Source organism: Rattus norvegicus, chromosome 11, assembly GCF_036323735.1.
Source record: "Rattus norvegicus strain BN/NHsdMcwi chromosome 11, GRCr8, whole genome shotgun sequence".
Taxonomy (NCBI): Eukaryota; Metazoa; Chordata; class Mammalia; order Rodentia; family Muridae; genus Rattus; species Rattus norvegicus.
This window is the reverse complement of record NC_086029.1, coordinates 32363603-32380786: the sequence shown is the minus strand read 5'-3', so window position 1 is coordinate 32380786 and position 17184 is coordinate 32363603. Positions and strand designations below refer to the sequence as shown.

The window sequence follows — 17184 nt, the reverse complement described above, 5'->3', positions numbered from 1 at the left end:
AATATGACAATTGATAATCAAAACAGTATTGTTTGAATTCATTTTGTAATTCTTATGCTGACCAATTTGACATATTAAATTTCCCTTCAGGAACACAAATTTTTGCTAATTTAAATATATAGCTATGTTAAGTTTCTTATAACCTATAGTCAACAGGAAATGAAAAAGAAAGAAGGAAAAGGATAAACCTCAAATGCATATTCTATTTCATAAATAAAATGTAAATATTTACATCCATTTGTAACTGTACTTTGTAATGTATATATTATATGAACACTTATAAAGAAATCATAGAAAGCTTAATTGTAGTATATATTATAGACTGGTTTTTATATTCTACATGAATTAATTATCTACAACAGCTAATTGGAAGCTTTAAGTAATTTCTCTTTCCCAAAGAAGAAGGAGAAGGAGGGGGGGAGGAGGAGGGGGGGAGAAGAAGAGGAGGAGGAGGAAGAAGAAGGTGGTGGTGGTAATGGTGGTGGTGATGGTGGTGGTGGTGGTGGTGGTGCTGGATGAGATGTCCTCTCAGATTGATTACAACTACAAATATAAATTTCTAGTTATATTTTTACACTAGTAGATGAAGTAGAAGTTATCATTGGGAACATACAATAAATGCGGAATATTCTAAAACAATAATACAAGACTGTGCTGTCAAAAATAAATTAGTCTATTTAATATAAAAAATCTTTTAATCGATAGTGAAATACTGAGTGGGATAGAATAAGCCTGTTGTCTCAGGATTTGGGAGATAGAGACAGGAAGATAACTCATTCAAGGATATATTAGGCTACATAGAAAGCTATAGGTTAAAGTAGAGCTTTTTTGAGTATTGAACAAAGAGAAATGATATATTAAAAATTCATCTTGTTATCCCATAAAGTAACAAATGTTTGATTGTTTTTCATTAAAAGTAATAAAAAATAACAAGAAAACACTGTAGAACATTCTAAAATTAAGAACTGCATGCTCACACTATAAATATATACACAGAAATAATATGCAGAGGACATTTTAGGTCCCTAACACATTTCTCAACTAATATGCAAAATTTAAATTGCTAAATCATCTCTGATATAACAGATTTTAGCTAATCTCATCAATAACTGTAAGGAAACTGTGCATTTCCTTTAGAAAAAAATAAAGGCTGTTTCAGATTTAAGTAAAACAGTGTTTAATCCAAACAAGCCCAGTTCATTTGAAGGAGCGAGTAATGTGCTATGGACTGAGCATGGAATAATACACTCAAGTAAAGAAGCAAAACGAGACAGGCTACATCCAGTTTGTAAGAGATATAGCAACTGGCCTTCAGTAAACGGAAGCCCTGGATTAGTTCACATTCAGAGAATATGAGGTACAAAATAAAAATTCTTTAATAACTACCATTCTTAGAGTGATGTCACTTAAATGACAAGAAAAAAAAGGAAACAGGCACTGAGCAAAAGACTCAGGTAGTCAAAGTTATGAGTCAATGAAACCTACTTGCCAATGTACGGGTTCCAAATGTACGGCTTTTGTTCAGAAAAAGAAAAATGCTTCAATGTATTTGCTATGTGATATCGACATTTTTGAAATTATTTCCACATTCATCAAAGTGGAAATAAAACTAAAACCATCCATGTACGAGTTCTGTCTCAAGAAAGAATGGAATAGGTACCACTTACTGGTTATTTCTCTTCTTTATGCTGTTTTTACTCACAAACATCCCATCATTAAGGCTCTAAGCGAATGAGTGCAATTAACTGGCCCAGGTCTGCGTCTGAATGCTCTCCACAACAAACACTGCGCTGCTTGTCTTCAGTGGGAACTGGGATGGCAAACAGCCGCTGGATGTACTGTGAACTTGGAGGTTGTTTTCCTACGGAAGAGAACTTGACAAAGACAGACAGCTTGTGCACTTGAAAGGGTTAAACACAATAACTAGACACATATTTCACTAAAATTAATTGTAAGCCTTTGAAGTACTAAAGATATAATTATTTAAAATTGACACAGGGTGATGTTTATAGGTCTATGAAGGCTGAATGTATGAAAAAAATCCAAATAAAATGACCTACAGAAAGTATTACACTAACTTTTTTGCTACACTAAAAAGGAAAATAACATGGGCCTATTCAGAAATCTCAAACAAAAGTTTTCAGGGAAATATATGTATAGTATTAGAAAAGTACAACTGATTTATTTGGACATATATATTAGTACACACACACACACACACTTCTTTCTTTTTTTTTAAGATTTATTTATCCATTTTATGTGCCTGAGTACACCAGTAGAGGGCATCAGATTACATGGTTACAGGTGGTAATGAGCCTATAACCATGTGGTTGCTGGGAATTGAACTCAGGACCTCTGGAAGAGCAGTCAGTGCTCTTAACCGCTGAGCCATCTCTCTGGCCCCACATACACTTTTTGATAGTTAAAATTGAACATCAATTTTTCCCACTTAGCTTCCACTGCACTGTCTTTCCCATTGAGCACTGTAAAAAACTTACCTTAAGCACTGTACTCTAAAACGTATTTTTCTTAAGTAGACATAATGATATATTTCTAAACCTTTCCTACGGGTTACACTCATCCGTAAAAATGACTAAATAGTCTCACTGCGAAATTGATTACTTAGTCAATGAGGCAGAGGCTAATCTCTAATATATTATTTAAAGATAGCTCCTTGTCCTGATGAAAGGTACCTGGATTACATGAAGTTATTTTTTACTTCCCACAATTCCAGTGCTCAAAACATTGAAGTGCATTTGCTTGAATTTAAATATGTATGTCACTGATGAAATAACTTTTATCATTGTGGTTTTTTTTTCCTGAGGAGCCTAAGTAATTAAAATAGTATAGTAATATAACGGAGGTAAAAGATTTACAAGCATATGATTTCATTGTTTCACTTGGAGTATATTAATCCACATAGATAAAATGCCAGATGTAATTTTCATATCTATATGATCATTTATCTGGTAGAATACGAATTTTAAAATTGAATGTATGACACAATTTGCAACTATATTTACAAAGACCGACAGAGACTTGAGTCTATTTCTCATTGTTAAACATTACAAAAATAAAATGCCATCTTCTATCTAAAGTGTCATTTTGTAACTGTGGCACTGGATCTGATTTTCATGCTTCCAAAGGATTATGGGAAGTTTTCTTCTATCTCTTAAGGCTATGAAAATGAGCCTTTATTACTGCTTTCCCTGTATTGTTCAAAGTAATTCACATACTTTATCAAAGGATCGTGTGAAATTTCATCAGGCTGTGAGGAAGTCAAAGCAAGGGTGAGAATACTGAAATGATTTTGGACAATGTGTAAAGACTACAATAAAAAGCAGTGACTATTCTTCATGTATTTCCCTTAAAGTTTCAGAAACCTTATAAAATGCTAATTGTTCTGGGATGCCAGGACTTTTAAACCTCACTGACTTGTATTTCACCAATGATGGAATAAATGATCTGTATTGTTTATCTAAAATTTACTCTAAACTGATTTAGACCTAGAGGGGAGAAATAACTGAATTTCTAAGAGAAGGAGGGCAGCGCAGCTCCATGGGGACTAAAGTACAAGGACTGTGAGTTGGAAAACTGCAGTGGGTTTCATAGACTTCACCTTCATCTTCAACAGGATATCAATGCCTCCCTAGATAACAGATCAAATAGAGACAGAAACCATCCATGTACTGGTTTTGTCCAAACTGTGATTATCAGACACATAATTAACTGCTCTAATTTGAAGCTAGTAGAATATTACAATAGTTGTCTTTGCGGAGAGTTACTTCAGTACTTTTTATTTTCCTCCTCGCTCCCTTCCTCCCTTCTTCCCTCCCTATTTCCCTTCCTCTCTCCCTCCTTCTTTCCTTCCTCCCTTCCTCCCTTCCTCCCTTCCTCCCTTCCTCCCTTCCTCCGTCCCTCTTTCCCTCCCTCTCTCCCTCCTTCCTTCCTTCCTTTCTTTCTCTCTTTCTTTCTTTCTTTCTTTCTTCCTCATATATTTTATTGCTAGTATCACATCACCACAGACATGGTGGCTTAAAAGTAAACCAATATAATATCATAAAGACTCTGTAATTGGAAAACCAGATGGGCTTAAGTGAACCTATTTCATTTATTTTGAGCTTAATTAAATGCTGGTCAAACTGAGCTGTCATTTTGAATTCCTGGGGAAGAGTTATACCCCAGCCTCTGTGAGGTCGGTAATAGTCCAATTCCTGGTCAGTGGTAAGCCTGTGGTCTCAGGCTCCTGGTTGGCTTGTGCTTCCCGTTACCCCACTGCCCTTGCTTGTTCTCTTAGGTTTCCTCTACTTTCAATCCATCCTCTTCCTGAGGGTAAACCCTTCAGCATCTTCACCTTTCTCCCTGTTATGTCTTCTGGCATTAATAAGGAAACACTCTGTTTTAAAACAGTCACCTGATGGCATTCTCTCCATCTGATTCGCTTCTCTATTTTAGGATCAGCTTTATAAAAACAATCTCTTTCTTTATTGAGCATAACATGATTGTCACAAGAAAACCTGAAGGTAATGGCCACAGGAGATATCTTCAAATTTTCTTAGTATGCGGAAGTATTTTTCCTTATGCGTTTCATGTGCTTATTCAGTTAGTTGAAGAATTACAAAAAAAAAGTTTTTACCTCTTACATGTTTTCTTCATGAAGTTTATTACATTTCATTTCACTCCAGGACTATCCATTTGCTTTTCAATTATATAGACTACATTTCCCGAATTATGATTGAGAATTTCATATGCATTAGAGGGTTGGTTGGTTGTCACTTTTTAATGTATTAGAAAACAAATAGGCCAGCTGGTAGGAGCTTTAAAGGTACAGAATATGCTCCAAACAATTTCTCACAAAATTGAAGACATTTGGAATATCGGCAGTCATTGGTTAAGAAGAGCTCTGCTTTAGACTACTGTACTAAATTTGATAATTAATATTTGTATTCCCTTAGACTAAAGTGACTTAGCAACATCACCCATTCCGAAGATTCACAAGAGTTCAAGGTGACCCATCAATTGGATAAAGGTGTTTGCTGGGAAGCGTGGCCACCTGGGTTTGAACACAGTGAGCAGCGGGGTTGAAGGAGACAAAAGATCTACCCATGTTGTCTTCTGAAGTCCACACGTGCAGTCTAACCAAAAATGTTTAAACACCAAAACCAGGACTGCAGCATAGGAAAACAAAAACCATTTTTGTATTTAAAAGTATATTATTAATTTAGGATGTGTATAAGCAGGGAACTAGAACACAAATTAATAACAAGGATACAGTGGGGAAGAGAAAGTTCAGAAGTTCAAAACCTGTGTATTCAAGCCACAAGTAGCAAAGTCCTTGCCTAGCACGAAGAAGTCCCTGGGGTCACCCCTCAATACCATCAACAAAATCTCGATCAATTAATAAAACAAATTATTTGACATTAATGTCACTTATTATTTTTATTTGCAATCTCATAAGACTAATCTTACAGGCCATGATGATTAACTCACATCAACTTTGCCTGATAAAAATTAATCTTTGCTTTAGTACTGTAAAGAAAAATAGCATTTCCTAGGAGAAATAAATAAATGGTAAACAAACGAATTGAAAATAAGCTTCTGCAATCATCTCTAATGTTGCCACTGCAATGTGAGAGTTCAGTTTCAGCTTCTCCATTTCCTATAGCTGTTTGCTTGCCAAGCCAATGCCAAAATGAAAAATTCTTTTACTTAATTTCTGTTAAGCAAAATAGAATTGCTCTAATCATCCTTCTTCAGGCAACTTACACTGATATGCCCCTTTCTTTCTGTTATTATTCATTTCCCCTTTATTTATTTATTTATTCCCTTTACATCTCTATCACAGCCTGGCCTCATTCCTCTCCTCCCAGTCCTACTTCACACCCTCTTCCTCCATTCCTCCTTCCCCTTCTCTCCTGAGAAGGAAAGATCCCCACATGATTACCAAGCTGACCTGCCACATCAAGTCACAACAGACCTAGGTACACCCATTTCACTGAGGCCAGACTATGCAGTCCAGCAAGGGGAAAAGCATCAGAAGGAATTAGAGGTGCCACATGGAGACCATGTCTCACGTCTGCTACATGCATGTTACGGGGCCTAGTTTCAGCCCATGCATGCTCTTTGATTGTTGGTTCAGTCTCTGTGAGCCCCCATGGGCCTAAAGTAGTTGACTCTGTGGTCATCTTCTGTGTTCTTGCCTCTTAAGAATTTATCAATCCTTCCCCACAAGACTCCCCTGAGCTCTATCTAATGTTTGGCTCTGTTTTTCTGCATCTGTTTCCATCAGGTGATGGATGAATCCTATGCTAGGCTCCTGTCTACAAGCATAACAAATGTCAGGGGTTGGCTCTCACCTATGAGATAAGTCTCATGTTGGGCCAGCCATTGAATAGTTATTCACTCAATCATTGTTCAATCTTAATCCTTGTACATCTTGATGGTTTCTCAGAAAATTAAGAATAGTTCTATTTCAAACCCAACAATTTCTGAATATATTCCCAAATGATGCTCCATTATATCACAAGAACATTTGCTCAGCTAAGTTTATAGCAGCTTTATTCATAATAGCCAGAAACTGGAAAAAACTTAGATGTCCCTCAACTGGAGAATGGATAAGAAAAATATGGTACATTTACACAATGGCTATTAATGACAAAGACACCTTGCATTGTTGCAGGAAAATGGATGGAACTAGCAAATACCACCCTGAGTGAGGTAACCCAGAAACACAAAGACATGCCCAGCATGTCATGCACTCATTTATAAATGGATATTAGCCATAAAGTACAGTATAACCATACTCTGATCCATAGATACAGAGGCTAAGTAACAAAGAAGGTCCAAGGGAGAATACTCAGAAAGGGAACTAGACATTGGAGGTGAATGGAGGGAGGAAATTGTTTGAGAGAGAGAGAGAGAGTGGGGAGAGGACCTGGAGTGGGGTTCAGGTGTGTGGAGAGGGGAAGGGTGTTGAGAGGGTTTAAGGAAAAAAGGAAAATTTGAAGTAGCATCTCTGGGATGAGTCAGATACCTGAGATGGGGGAGGCTCCCAGGATGGGGATGACACTAGCTAAGATTTCTGGAAGTTGTGAATATAGAGGCTGATGTGGCTGTCAACCTCATATAGCCAGGCAGGACTTCCAGTGGAGGGATGGAGACACACACCCACTCCCAAAATCTTCAACCCTCTATTTTCTTTAGACATATTTACTCATGATTGGAAATGATATCTGGTCTTATGTCAACAAAACAAGAGGCTTTATTATCCCCCTATGAGTCATTTAGTGCAAATAACTGAGACTGAATTAAAACTTTTGCATTCATTCTCCTACATTCCACTCTGCAAACTACAAGTTACTCTAAGCAAATGGCGGAGTGCTGTTTACTCCATACAACCATGGGCAATCAATGATTTTAGACCTCAGGCAGTATTACTGAGGAAAGATCAGCACCACTTAAAAGGTGAGCTTTACACTTTATTTTAAAAGCTATAATAATACTATGCTAATATATTTTGAATTAGTGTGAAACCCACATGTAGACATGAGGTACAGGTGTAATTATTTGCCTTTTGTAGCCCTGTAAATTGATCTTGTATCACAATTTTATTTAGAATAACTATAGAGATTTTAATCTAATAATTTTATAAGGCTTCTTTTCTATGGAGTTTTTGTATTACTAACCCCATCAGAAGTCAAACATTCTCCTACAAACAAAACAAAACAAAACAAAAAAGACATATAGATTCAATATGGCGAAAACTTCAGCTAGATGCTCTAGTGAATACTGATTTGCCAGTCAATCTAAATGAGGTTATCCAAACTCAGATTTATGATTCAGTTCACTACCTCATCGGTTTTCTATACTTAGTCTGTTTAAGCATTTAATTTTACTGTGTCACTAAATGGTTCATAAATGTGACCCCCATAAACCTATGCATTGCTCAATCAAATGGTTTCATTTTAATTCTTGTCCAGTCTATATGAGGCATTATATACCTTTGGCACTACTCCTGCCTGGCTTTCATTTTATCGACGTTTTAAGATTTTTGAGTTCTTCTATGTTTCTATACATTCTTTCTCAAATGTCTTTCCTATTTATTGGTCTACATTTTCAACGCCTACCTAACTTTGTCATTTCTGTTTTTCTGTTTTTGTGTGTATGTGTGTGCCTGTTGCTATCTCCTCTCTCTCTCTCTCTCTCTCTCTCTCTCTCTCTCTCTCTCTCTCTCTCAATATATCAAGTATTTGTGCTATAAACAAACTCTTGGAAGTGTGGTTTTAAAGGACATTATGTTATTGGATGACTGAAGATTCATATGTCAGGATCACATATTATTAAATAATTTATTTTGAGGTTCTATTCTAATACTACACAAAAAATATTTTGACAATACTAGGCAAAGGGCACCTTATAGTTTAGGGCAAATCCGATTTTTTTCCCCAAATTTACTTCCCAGGTAGTGTGACATTCTGTACTCCATACTATGGCATCAACTTTGAAATCATAGAAACTGCAAGGAGATCTCTGTACTTTCAATGTTGAAGAGGTCCCTACATTCTGCTCTGGATTACATTTGCATTAAATTGAAGACAAAAGACTAAGAATCTAGTAGAAGTGTAAACTTCTCAGAAATGTCTTAACATTAAATGTGCATTTTGATTTTGCAATAAGAGTTATTTCTTACAGTCTTTGGAGACTTAAAGTTTTATTTTAACACAAGTGAATGTGATGGTGTTTCCACTGGAAGAAGTAGAACACTTGAAATCTGAACTTCTCCCGCTGTCGTGGAAATGTCTAATTGCTAGATTTTTAACGCAAATTAATTTTTCATATGCTCAATTTAAGTATCATCCAATTTTCCTCTCTGTGGCCTTTTGCTTAAGGAGTAATTATATTTCTGACTTTTTAAATTAAAACAGTGCTATCTAATTTAGAAAGCACGAAGCTCGCCATTAATTTTCAGATGCTGAAAACATTTGAGACATAAAATTTGATATCTTTCAACAGTCTGTGAATCCCATATTTATTATTAGATCATTTAAATCTATGATAATCAGATAAAAATTAAATTGTGCTAATCAATAACATTACTAAAAAGGAAGACCTAAAATGTTATTAAAATATTGTAGTTTAGATGAATATTAATGAAGTCAAATGTAAACTATTAACTTTAATTTAAAGGAAGAGAGATTCGACATTTTAGCAATTGTAGGAAAAAAGAAGAAAAAGTACTACAGCACTATATATGTATAAATTATTATTTCATAAATACTAGATATTTTTACATAAATATCAAAAACTACTTGCAGAAGGAAAGATTTATTTTGTCTTAAAACTTCAGAGGCTCTTAATGCACAGTGACAGGAAGGTATATAGTGTAGCTCAACTAATAGCAACAGAACGATGTTGACCTATTAGGGGCTGTTTAATTTGATGTGTTTCCACAAGGTACAGTTCATGTCTCAAACTTAAATACCTTTGCAACGTAACATCAACAGCTGGGGAATAAGGAAATAGTACATGGTAGAGGGTGTTTTATCTTTAAACCACAAGGCAGATATATTTCAAAATTCTACAAACATTAGTATTCACTTTGGAAAGAAGCTATAAGCCAGTTACCTGAATCATAATTGATTACCGTATAGGTATGCTTAAAGGCTGCATGACAGGGAGTGATCACACATGTCAACTGAGAAGAAAGATGAAACCTTTAAGTATAGCCCTTTATCTTAGTGTAAATAAAGAACCTCAAAATTCTCTAAATGAATGCACAGGTTGAACCAAGCATGTCAGTGAAGGAATGTCTGTATAAATCTTTTAAAACAAGGAGTTCAAAACTGGGCATGGTATTTCCGTGTTAGACAATGATGCAGTGGTTACCAGAGCCTTCGTGGTTGTCATATATTCTTGATTCATTTTTTTTTTGAGGGCTTTCCAATGTTTGATATTAGCTTAGCAAGTATGTTTTAAATAAACAGCAGGAAAAGAGATGGAAAACACGAATAATATCTATTCATTTTGCAGTAGAAGACAGACTTTAAAATCAAATCTATTCGTGGAATATAATGTATATAAGTATCTCCTGATATTTTTCCTTCGTTTTCCATGTTTCACTAAAATTTTTCTTTATATTTAATGACTATATTACATATCAGTTTATCACCTGTAATATGTAATTTACATATTCTCAAAAATCATTTAGAATTGCACATTCTTAGATATGTAATTCTGAAGAAATAACTCTTATCCCAAATTGAGATCTTTGATCAATATGTTGCATTTGTGCAGCACAGTGGTTTCTCCTCTTAGTCTTTATTTAATTCAACAACATACGCTTGGCTTTCCTAGAGTAATGTTTGATGATTTAAATTTCTCTCACTATTAAGGAGTTTGATGTGTTTTATGTAGAGCTGGGGGCTGTGTTTCTGACTACTATGGAAGATGATAGGTGGTAATATATATTTTCAAAGCTTTAATTTTCTTCTTTAATTTGAGTTTTTTTCAGCTAATGTTCCTATTTTGCAGCTTCAGGCATAAACTAGTGGGCGGAATTTAATGATGAAAGCAGCAGATGTTAGAAATGCAAATACATCAGCTGCAGCAAACTCTTTGCAGCTATGGGAGTCAAGGAGGGGGACGTCATGTCCTTTCTTATTCCCCAATTACTGATTCTTGTCAATAGCAGTCAAATAAATTCATTCCTCATTGACTAATTTTGGAAATTATAATGACTAAAAACAAAGTGACAAAAAAAAAAAAAAAACCCGCCAAGTGTACCACTCACAGATCTACATTTAGATATACAATTTGCATTTCTTGGTTTGGATAGAAGTAATATTTTTCCATAATTGCTACATCTTCTGAAATTAAAATGAAGGAAAATGTGTGAAGTTTAAAGTATCACCAGGCACAGGACATATGGAAACTTAAACCAGATAGAATAATGTCTTGGAGAGGGGAGTTGAGCACAAGACTCCACCCCTAGAGACACTAAGTTGTAAGCAGCTGGGTAAAGAGATAGCTCTTCTGAAAGTGGACCCTGCTACCTTGACCATATTCCATTTAAAGCAAACGTCCACAAGCATCTGGGAAGCACCACTTAGCCTTGATGGGGAGAAAAGAAAAACCTAATCAAACAAAGCCCATAAAATGTTTGATGGGACAGGAAAGGGTGATTGAGTCTGGGATTTCTGTGACAACATAAAAATGATCAAAACACACTGTACAAAATACTCAAAGAAATAATAAAGGTCTTTCCTTACACAAGATAAAATTTATATTTAGTTAGGTGGTATTTTTAATTTAGAGTTTATGTTTTTTTCACAGCATTTGAAATTCAGAATTTTTTTTATTTTTAGACAATAGTATTTTTTATAGAAATCATTGGATTTTTATTTAAACATTTTATAAGTAACACAGATATGTTCACCTATACAAAATTCTTTCCATGTTATATTTTTCTTTGCCATAGATATTTTGGAATATACACATTCAAATTATACTTTGTTTTCTAGTTTAAATGCTGAACTATAGTCAATCATTGAACACAAAATATGAAGACACTTACATAGAGCAAAAATAACAATTTTACGTTACTTTTCTCATATTATTTAATAACAACCTTGAACGCTCACATTGTTGCAAGCCATTTATTGACACAACAGTAAATAATGAGTTAGATAAATCATAAATGATTGAATTTTATACCTCATAGTATCAGTGCACAGAAATCAATAGGGAGTGGCTTGACATACTTAGTATTCATTGAGAGATGCTCTTTGTTTCCAAAGAGGTTTGTTGAGCAGTCACTATAACAATCCTCAGTGATGAACCACACGCATATTGGGTCTGAGGAAGGATACATTCTCCAGAGAAAAGGCCTCATGACTTTTCATAGACACCATGGAAAGGAGGGAAGGGTAAGGTGCATGGAAACTGAACACTGTGCTTATTCCAATTAGGCCAGGAAAGCTAACTACCAATTGAAAAGTCCAGATCCAAATATTTTTCATATATCCTTAAAGTTAAACAGCAATTGGCCAATAAAGAAGCAAAAAGAAGACAGAGAAGGGATAAGAAATATTTAAACCATGGCATAAACACTGTGGTCATATAAGTCAATTAGTACAAAGTGTCTCTTAAAACATAGGAAAACAGTGAAAGGCAAAATATATATATGAAAGTATTAGGGATATAAAAATTGATCTACCCTACGTAAACTAATTAAAAAATGGTACAGGAACAATTGTTATAGCAAGAATAGCGATGAATGCTTACATTTCCAGTATGTTAGAAAGATCTGTGAGAGTTCAACACTAGTGTGTTTTATTTAGTTCTTGTCCTCTAAGGCTAAAGGGTTAGACTCCATATCAATCAATCCTACAAATGACAATGGTGGTAAGCTAATTTTAGCTTTCCCTATGGTTCTCAAGTAGGTAGTGGTAAGTGGACACAAAGACGATTTCATATAAAGTAAACAAAGGCTAGGGTTGAGTGTTAGGGAACGGGCTAATTTAACCCAGGTGGTCAGAAACTTGCAATTTCAAGGCTTATATTGTGTTTGTTTTGCTTGACATTTTCTTTAACTTTTAATTGGTGCATTGAGAATTTCACACCATCACCATATTCCCACTAACCACCCCCTTACCCCATTCTCAAACTCCAACCTTACAACCACCTCTAAACAAGTGGAAAAAATGTTTTGGGAGCTGTTATTGTGTATTACAGTGTATTCCACTGTACACCCTTTTGTCCACACATCTTTGCTTGTAAATGTTCATTGCAATGATATGAAGGTTTGGTATGAGCCTTCTGGCTTCTGCTACTCTATCAATACAGGAACCTCACTGGGACTTCTCTTGGATATTCTGTTGTTACCCTGTGTCTTAAAGGTCCTCTAGTTTTGGCTCTTTAGGGCCAGCTCCTTCCTGCACTCCAACAATTCACCAATGGGGTAGATGCTAGGGTAGGCCAATTCAAAGCTCTAGATCTGAGCCTGAAAAGTATCTGAGGTGGTCAGTCCATTGGCCATCACAGTCAGTTTGACTCACCAGAAATCCCTGCAACCAGAACCAGCCCTGGCCTGCTGCCTAGAAGAGATGCAGGGCCTGGTTCTCAAGTGTAGCAGCTGGTGAAAGACATGGTCAATTCCCCCATTCTCATGACCCTGTAGCCAGATCTGCTGTGCTTATCCAGAGGTGGCAAGGGAAAAAGCTGAGGGAGGGGATCTCTCCCTTTTCAGTGCTACCCCAGAGCAGAAAAGAGGCAGGGCTAGATTTCCTGCGCTCACACTCTCAGGATCAGTTCACCTGCAACCACCATGTCCAGGGCCAGGTCTACTGTGGTGCAACAGGTGAGGGGCAGGGACCTCCTCCCTGCTCTCAGGTACTGAGGGTCACCTCTTCTACTTGTCTTAGATGGCAAGGGATGACAGGGGCATCGCTCCTTTATTCATGATGCCACATGGCAGAGAAGTCAAGGAGCCAGTTCTCCCTTGTTCACACTTTCAGGGCCAGCTCACCCAAGCCCTGTCATCAAGTTCAGCTCTACTGTGCTGCCCAGATGAGATGCAGGGTCTTCTCCCTGAGTGAGGACAAAAGGGTGAGGAGGGCGATCTCTCCCTCAACAACATGACAACACAGTATACAAAAGATGTAGGTCTGGACCTCCCAAGCTCCCTTGGACTAGCTCATGCACAACTTCCACATCCAAGGCCTACTCTACTAAGCTTCTCAGGTGAGATACAAGACGTGTTATCTGAGTTTTATATTAGATGAGGGACAGGGTCAGTTCTCCTACTCTGATAACCTGTGGGCCAGCTCTCTTGCCTGCCGTGTGTCAAGGGGTGATGGGGAGTACCTCCTTCACCCATATCACTGCTCACCTTCAGCTCTCCCAATACACAGGCCTACTCTGTTTACTGTAGGTGGATAGAGACAGGGTCAGATCGCCTGTTTCCACAGCCCCAGGAGCAGCTCTCCCTTAATGTCCAGTGAGGGGTGGATCCAATTTTGCCCAGCCTTTTGACATCAACATGGCACCAGAAAACAGTCCTGATGAGGGACGTCCACCCAGCCTTTTGTTCTAAGAGAGAGGTGCTGCTTCAGGAACATAGACCCAGACATGATCCTGCTGGCTGCACAGACTAGGACTTTACCATGGTCCCAGGTGGCAACACCAACTACTCACATCAGGCTGTTCCTCACTGTTCTCTGCCGTCCTCTACTTTCCAATTCTGCCGTTCTTCTTTGCACCCACATCCTTCTGTCTTTCTTTCTCTTTCATTTCTCCACCACTTACTTGCTTCTCCTAGTGATCCTTGGTGTTTCTGGGTGTTTGGGATCATCTCAGGAGTAATATGTCATAATTATGCATTATGACACCAGGAAAGTATCATCTGAGGCATGATCTGTACCCCAACGTCTGTGCAGCACCAAACTGGTGATCATCTCAGGCTAGCTCCCTGTACAGGCTCCATGGCATCAATCTGCTTCTTGTCTTGGGCACATTCCTATATGAACCTGAAGTCCCAGGAAGGGCTCTTATAATCGCTTTCTTGCTCCCCACCTTGGATACCAATCTGGACCTGCACAGAGCCATGCTAGTGGTTGTCTCAAACCAGTGAGCCGGTGATGTCTAGTGAGATGTCTAGTAAGCTATCTCTGTCTAAACTTCCTGGTGCCAGAATGGCGGTCATTTAGGGCTCTTTCTCCCTCTCCTTCCTCTTGTTCTCTCTCCTTCCTCTCCCTCTTACTCCCCCTCCCCCCTCTCTCTCTGTCTCTCTGTGTGTGTGTGTGTGTGTGTGTGTGTGTGTGTGTGTGTGTGTGTGTGTCTCCTCCTCTCTCTTTTATCTTATTTTTTTAGGAAAGTAGGCTGCCAATCATTCAGATGTTCACAAGTTAGACTGAGCAGTCATAGCCTCTCCTCTCTGCCACCTACTGATGCACATATGACATAGCAGCCATATCTGCAATGCCTCTAGGGGGCAGACATTTGAATTTTTTTTAAATGCTACTGTTGGTATGGATGTTTTACTTATATGTTTTTTCCTGCACCCATATGGATGGCTGGTTCCAGCAAAGGCCCAAGAAGGGTGTTTGAGTCCATGGAATGGAGTTACAGACAATTATGAATCATCATTTGTATGTTGGGAATGGACCCAGATCATATGGAAGAACAACTAATACTCTTAACCACTGAGTCATCTCTCCAGCCTTGATGGATACTTTTAGGCTTACTCTCCTATCTCTCACAACTAATATTTTTTAGATGAAAGGATAGAATGTTCTGGAATTAAGTTGGAACTAAACTATATGTTGAGACTAGCCCCTGAAAGAATTTCTTTGAAGATGAGAAGCAGAAGAAAAATAACAGCATCTATAAATTATGTGAACTGCCACTAGGCTAATGGAGGGAGGAAGAAGCTTGAGAATACTCAAACTTAACTGGGTCATACTGCAAGGCCTCTTCTGAACCCTTCTTCCTTCATGTGACTGAGGAACTTACAAGTCATGTTAAAACCCTATCATCTTTTAGTACATAGGCAAAAACCCACTACAGAAATGTACTCTGAATCAAAGAGACAGTTTTTCCCCACAAGATTTTAACGTAATTGGGGAGGCTGCTAGGAGACAGAAGAAAACTGACTTCTTCTTCTTCTTCTTCTTCTTCTTCTTCTTCTTCTTCTTCTTCTTCTTCTTCTTCTTCTTCTTCTTCTTCCTTCTTCTTCTTCTTCTTCTTCTACTTCTTCTTCTTCTTCTTCTTCTTCTTCTTCTTCTTCTTCTTCTTCTTCTTCTTCTTCTTCTCCTCCTTCTTCTCCTTCTCCTTCTCCTTTTCTTCTTCTTCATTTTAAAGGAAAATATTTCAACCTTCAAAGCTGAGAAAACTGGAATCCCAGAGGCTCTCAAGATTAAGAAATCCCAAGAACCATCTTCAGCCATGGATCTTGAGAAAGTTACAGCTTAGTGAAGGTCACTTGTACCCTTGTCTTCCTCTAACTTAGCTGTTCAACTTTTCTCCATACATAGGGAATATTTTTGACAAAAAAACAACTTACTGGAAACCATGATCTTTTAAGGAAAATCTAGAAGTTGAAAGAGTAAATAAAAACCAGACATTATTAAATAAGAATAAATTTATAAGTAAAATGGAGGAAAAAGCACCATGGAAAGAACTTTCTTGGGGCAGGCTTACCACTGTGCAATAAGTCAGGAGTTGGTATGGAGACACAGGCTAATCCTTGCAGTTCACTGACAGCCAATCAAGCTAGGCAAGTGGCCTCTAGGTTCAGTGAGAGACTTTATCTCAAAGAAATAATATGATGTGAGTGAAGAACACGGTCAACATTGACTTCTGTCTCCTACATGCAGAGAAACATGCAAAATGACACACACACACACACACACACACACACACATACACACACCACACACCACACACATACACAAAGCAGAGAAGACACAAGTAATAATTTACTATTCATCATTTAAAATACATTTATTAATAGTAAAAAAGATTATTTAATTCAATAGAAATTTTTTAATTAAAAGAGACCTATACCTCTATAACTAAAATATACAATTTTTGAAAGAAGAAAGCTTATGGGGGACTGTAACAACAGACTCTGCACAATTCATATGGTTTTTATATATGTAAAAATTAACCGAGTCCCTATGTCCTGATAAAGTTGATATTCTGATCTCCCCCAGTGAATCCCAACTTTTTGAAGACTTTAAACAGGTCAAAAATTTGAAAAATAATTGTAGATACCTTAGCAATATAAAATGATTAGGAGTAGATGTAGTTTGAAGACAGGTGAATTACTGCATTCTTGGGACGAACTTTTAATGAATGGGTAGCTGCTGAGATGATTCAGCAAATTTGACTGCCAGGATTCCATCCCAAGAGCCCACATGGTAGAAAAGCACCAGCTACCACTTGTTATTCTCTTACCTCCACATGTGGGTCATATCATGCATACTCTTATGTACACCCACATACATGTTAACACACTCACAGGAAAGAAACTTATTAAATAAAAATAATCAACAAAAGTTCCTGAACACTTCTGTGCACATTATATTTTATACTGTATGCATATATATTTGGTATACGTCAATACTAACAGTTCCTATGCATCGTTGTTTTTGACATCTTTTCATTATCCTTTACGATTCTCTT

The 17184-nt window shown here is 37.1% G+C and overlaps 1 long non-coding RNA gene and 1 pseudogene across 1 annotated transcript; both read right to left on the bottom strand.

Annotated features, from left to right (window-relative positions):
- Positions 1–13432: 13432 nt before the first annotated feature.
- LOC120095598 (uncharacterized) lies at positions 13433–14353 on the bottom strand. Its single transcript, XR_005491159.2, has 2 exons — positions 14194–14353; positions 13433–13587 (listed from the first exon to the last, which is right to left on the bottom strand). It is a non-coding gene; the product is annotated as an uncharacterized LOC120095598 (long non-coding RNA).
- Positions 14354–14869: 516 nt separating this feature from the next.
- On the bottom strand, positions 14870–14994 carry LOC120095753 (small nucleolar RNA SNORA17; annotated as a pseudogene).
- Between the last annotated feature and the right edge of the window lie 2190 nt (positions 14995–17184).